The following is a 5597-nucleotide window of genomic DNA, read 5'->3' as shown; positions in this document are numbered from 1 at the left end:
AATTGAGATTTGTATTACTTCTCAATAGTACTAATTCATGTTTACAGTTCATTATGATTTTTTAATAATCTTCTGCAAAACCATATATTATATTTAACGGTATATACACAGAAAATCCTCCATCAGAGGTAATGCCTGAAGGAGACCAACCCCAAACTTTTGCGCTTTTGGATTCATTTTCGTTCAATGATAGATAAGATTTAATTGTTGTGGTAATACCTGCATTTTTAATCTTATCTATTTCTATCCCATTTAGTTCATATCTTATATCTTGAAATAGAAATAGTACGGGGTTGTTTACGAAATGCACACTCGGTACTTTTTCTTTGCCAGCGTTATTTTGTTTATACACATCGACTCTGCCCTCAATATACAAACAGCTGAGTGCAGGCAACACATACAAGTCTTGTTGATTAATCGGTATCCGTATTTCATCATTTTTATTAAAACTTGATACATAAGGCTTATACGAATGATATTCAAAACTTTCTATGCTATTGTCGTAAGACGCGGGTTGGCATATATTTAAAATGTTCATATTAACAAACCTAGTAGCCTTAAAAAGTCTTTATTTTTTTTTGTTAGTTTTTTTTTTAATCGCAGCGATGTTTCTTTGTGAGGTGATCCTTTAGGACTGAGTCTTTTAATAGGAGTGAAGGTGTTTTTATGAAAATTTAACATTTTGGTTTAAAGTGCAAATACAACTGTATTTCTTCACCGCGTAAGTTAATTTGCTTATTTTCTGCGTCTAACAACCTTATATTGAGTGAATTTATTGAGCTCTGATTGACAGGAAAGTAAATTAAATTCTTAGGTATTTCAATAATTCTGTAACCAGGGGGTACGTTAGGCACAAATTCATAAATAATATGGCTTGCTTTTCCGTTTACAAATGATCCGCTGATAACATCACATTCGATGCGTACGATAGTTGTTGCTAAAATGCTGACAGGATGCTGAGATTCAGTACTTATATTAGCTTTGATTGATTCTCTATTAAATCCTAATATTTTTCCGATTGAATTATTTTTATTAAAGTGTACATCTTTGGAACAAAAAATTCTTGTTTTTAACGTATTATTATTACAACCCAATTTCAACGCTGCATTCTTTATGTTACTTTTCAGATAATCACAAATATCTTGAAACTCATACGATCCTTCAGGAATTTCAATAACTTCATCTTTTCCATAGTAAAATTTGTTATTTTTTGCGTCTATGTTAGGTATAGAATTAAATGTAGAAAAATACAAAAGCCCACATTCGTACTCTCCATTCAGTTGTAATGTAGGGGAATAGTTAGTTGTTAAAAATTCTCCTCTGCCTGTTATTGACACAGTGAAAGACATTATTATACTGATACAAATATATTTTTATTATATTATTTATACAAATGATGTTTCCAAAATTCTTTTAAAAACTTTAAACAAAGGTGTCCACAGTTTATAGTACCATAAGATTGATATTGCAAATAATTATAATTTATAGTTAAAGGACTTAAATAATTTACTAGTTCCAATGGTGGTTTTAAATCACCAAAACTATCAAAATATTCACAGTAATTAATATATTTAACGTAGGCTACCCAATGTGTTCCAGGATTGTCAGAACTATCTAAATTTAATATAGCACACTCAATTTTTTTTGGTTTCCGAGGAAGAGTATCTCTCATATACACTCCGCGAAAGTAAGGAATATCAATAGCATGTTCCATTATATCTAAATTGGTTAATGCTCGTCTGGGTAGCCGCTTTTTCAGTTTTTTGAAGGACTTAGATATAATCCTGCTCCCTTTTTATATGGTTTTATATACAAGGCCTTTCCTAAAGCAACAGATTCCATCATCTTGTTATGTCGTTTAGACTCTTCAAAGTTTTTCTGAGCTACTTTGTAATCATTAACAGCCTTTGCTATACCTGCCGCGCCACCAGCAAGTGAACCTAAAGCTGACAGACCGGCAAAGATGGGAATGAGCGGTAAAAAGCCTCCGCATTTAGGAATGGGTATACATCGTGGTAAACGTGTACGTGATCCGTTATTTTTAGAAAATAGTCTTTTTGCGGTTGCATATGCAAAGTTTATAGTTGAACGCTTGTCCTTTGATTTAATATTTTTAAGCTTAGATTGTATATTTTTCACTACTTTCATAAATGAACGAACTCCAGCGCCAGCTTTGAGTTTTGCTTTCATTGCATTTTTTACAATCCATGAAGCCAATTTTTCTCCTTTTCCAGCACTCTTCGATTTTATTCTTTTCTTAGCCATATTCAAAAGGTCTAAATCTGCTTTATGTCGAATGTTTAAATCCTTATTATTGTATGCAATATCGTGGTACATACAAGCTTCATCCAATTTATTTATACCTCGCTCACCTCTTAATAATCGTTTTTGAAGTTTAGTACCTGGTCCACAAAACTGATATCCAGGAATATGTAGTTCGAAAGGTAAATTATTGATGACGTTATTTAAAATACCTCTTCCCTTCTTCATAGATATTCTTGAAATGAAGATATTTATTATGACGCTCACTTTATATTACAATAGTAATGCATTCTTGTCCACCCAACTATTTTCTTTTTCACTTAAACCTAACCACTTTACATAAAGTTTATGACCTTTACGTTTAATAACTCTTTCAATAAGATAAAGTTCTGGAAATTTCGTTTTTTGTAATTCATATTCATAAAAAGCTCCCAAAATTTTCTGTTTATGTTTGTCTTCTAATAGGTATGTTGGTGGATTCGTATCATTTACCTTGACAATAACAAATATTTCTGTCGACCAGTTGGGAGTGTATCCTTTATAAAAATCACCTTTAAATTTACTTATCCGAACACTATCACCAACGTGGAACTTAGGCTTGCGATATAAAACTCGCTTTTGTGCACGCAATATGTTACATCTAACATCTATCTGGTTTACTTTATTTACGTCGACTGGTTTAAATTTAGTAGTACGGTGAGTAGTATTGTTATATTTTTCTACAACGGAATTTAAATTTGGTCCTAACCATTTATAACAACCATACAAACTAAACATTTTGTAAAGATTACATTTTATTGTACGAATAACTCTTTCCACAATAGAAGCTTTTTTGGTGGAGTAGGTGGAATAATGATTAATGTCATATTTCTTACACAATTTATTAAAAGCATCATTATAAAATTCTTTGCCTAAATCAGTTTGTAAATTTATAGGTTTTCGTTTTGAACGAGATACAATTTCAAACATTGCTTTTGTCACACATTTTTTGTTTTTTGATTTTATAGGATATGTCCACACATATTTTGTAAAAGTATCTATTACAACTAAAACATATTTATATCCTTTGTTAAAATAAGAATATTTCTGAAAATCCATAAGATCAGCTTGCCATAAGTCGTCTATTCCTTTTATAATTGTAAATCGACGAGGAAAATTTCTTCTTGCTGCTTTATGAATTTCATCCACTATGTTTTTTTTGCTCATTGTGTTGGTTCAATTTAAGTTCAATCAAATTATCTATTTCTTGTTTTGTATAAAACGATTTTGACAAACGGTCTGATGTAGCTTTTTCCAATTTTTTTAAATATACTTGTATATTATCATTAACCACTCTTATTTCTTTTCTTAACTCTTGTAGTATATTATCGACGTATGCTTTGTTCACTGCTTCATCGGCTTCATTTGGAGATGAAAGACCTTTTAATTTAGATGTTTTCAAATCATAGTGTCCAGCATCAGTTTTCACCAATGTATCGTTTAAAGTGTCGATAAATTCCAATAATCGCAAACGTTTATGGACGTGATGACCGAACTTATCTACATTCATTGCTGTCTAGATGATTAGAGATCTCGAATTATACTGGTCATTTTCTGTGGCGATAGCTGTTTATGTTCTATATTTATAATTCCAGCTTCTCGTAATTCTTCTATGACTGCAATAATTTCATTATCTACACCACTATTGCCAGCCGCTCGTGATCCTAACAACAATTTTAATCGTTCTACCAGTTCGTTGGGATCATCCCAATAAACATAATCAGTTTATTTTTTTACTTTTTTCAGAAGTGGAATACCTTTTCCTTGAGGGAGACTTTCTACACTTGAAGTCATATTTTTTGAGAATTTAAATAAAGGCTTAATGACATTAATGTATTTAAAACCTTTGTTACTGTTTATAGGTTTAGATGACTCATAATTACGTCGATGTGCATTAGTATCAATTAGTAACAATTTATAATTTTGCAAGTCCTCCTCTCTAATTTTTTCTAGATCAGGTTTCCTTTTAAATAGTAACTCTCTTAAACCATCTGTCTTCTTTAAAATTCGAGTTCCTATTTTCAGAATGTTATCATTATCGAAAACACGAATATTGCCAAGCATTAGTTTTCCCCGCTCATGTCTTACTCCAAAAGGTATAGCATCCATTACTTCTGATGATGTAGACCACGACAAAGTTTGACGATTATCTGGAGAAGACGCAATAGATTTGAATGAACCTTCACTGACATTATGATCTTCAGAAGGTGTGGAAATTAAAGTTTTGTTGTAATTATTAGGAAAGTCGCTTTCAGAAACAGTGTCATTCGATTCTTCATTGGATGAATAAGACGATGTACTTTCATTTTTACATTTTTTTCCAACAGAGGGAATGTAATTATTTTCATTCTCAACCCATTTTTCATTATTTTTATTGGCTATCAAATTAAGGGGATCAACAATAGGTTTGAAAATTTTCTCCAGTGCCATATTATTTACGTTTTTTGTATCGTTAATCATCCCCACTTTTCTTTTAACAGCTGCTGCTGACTTTACTATTTGTTTTTTAAATGTTTTTTCCATTTTACTGCTTGATATTGTGTTCAGTCGCAGATCACACTTTAAAGTGACCTTTCATTATCACTACATTGTATTAAGTATGTTAATCTAGAACTATAAAAGTGTCAAATGCTGACCTATAACATCCTTTGTTTTTATCACAATCCTTATTAATAACAAGATAATTAAAAGGCTTTTTCCAAACTTTTGAACACATTTCACGAAATTGATTCCATGACATATCAGACCCTACATGCTCATCATAAACATGTTTCAAATTAATATCATCTTGTTTAAATAATACAATCAAATTGGAATTGTCTCTCACTAGTTGTTTAGGTATTTTTGTATATGTTTGATTAATATAAAAACAATCAATTTTCTTATGTCGACCCATAGCAAAATAATCTCTAATGCTGTTCTGATTTTCGCAAGCTACATCATCAAATATTATAATTGAATCAGGTAGCGCTTCGTGAGGACTCAAAATTTCACAATTGTGATTGTATTTATGAAAGGTTGTACCAGAAACCATGTTCATTACTTTCTCTAAAAATAAGTATTTTGCTTGATATAAAGATTTTGAATAAACATATAAGTTACAAAATCGTGGACCATCTGTATGTAACAATAAACTTATTACTAAGTTTGTTTTTCCACAATTTGATGGACCACAAACGATACAACGTATTGTGTTCGGCAGAAGGTTTCCGTGTCGTTTTGGTTCTTGTGATGAAGCAGGACATATACAATCTAATTGTAGTGAGTCTTTTTGTTTCACAAATTTCATTTCTAGT

At 31.0% G+C, this 5597-nt stretch overlaps 1 pseudogene; it reads right to left on the bottom strand.

The window, feature by feature from the left end:
• Positions 1–3825: 3825 nt before the first annotated feature.
• Positions 3826–4824, bottom strand: LOC132904082 (uncharacterized; annotated as a pseudogene).
• Between the last annotated feature and the right edge of the window lie 773 nt (positions 4825–5597).

Source organism: Amyelois transitella, chromosome W (genome assembly GCF_032362555.1).
Source record: "Amyelois transitella isolate CPQ chromosome W, ilAmyTran1.1, whole genome shotgun sequence".
Classification (NCBI taxonomy): domain Eukaryota; kingdom Metazoa; phylum Arthropoda; class Insecta; order Lepidoptera; family Pyralidae; genus Amyelois; species Amyelois transitella.
The sequence above is the reverse complement of the archived record's forward strand: the minus strand, read 5'-3'. Positions and strand labels throughout refer to the sequence as shown.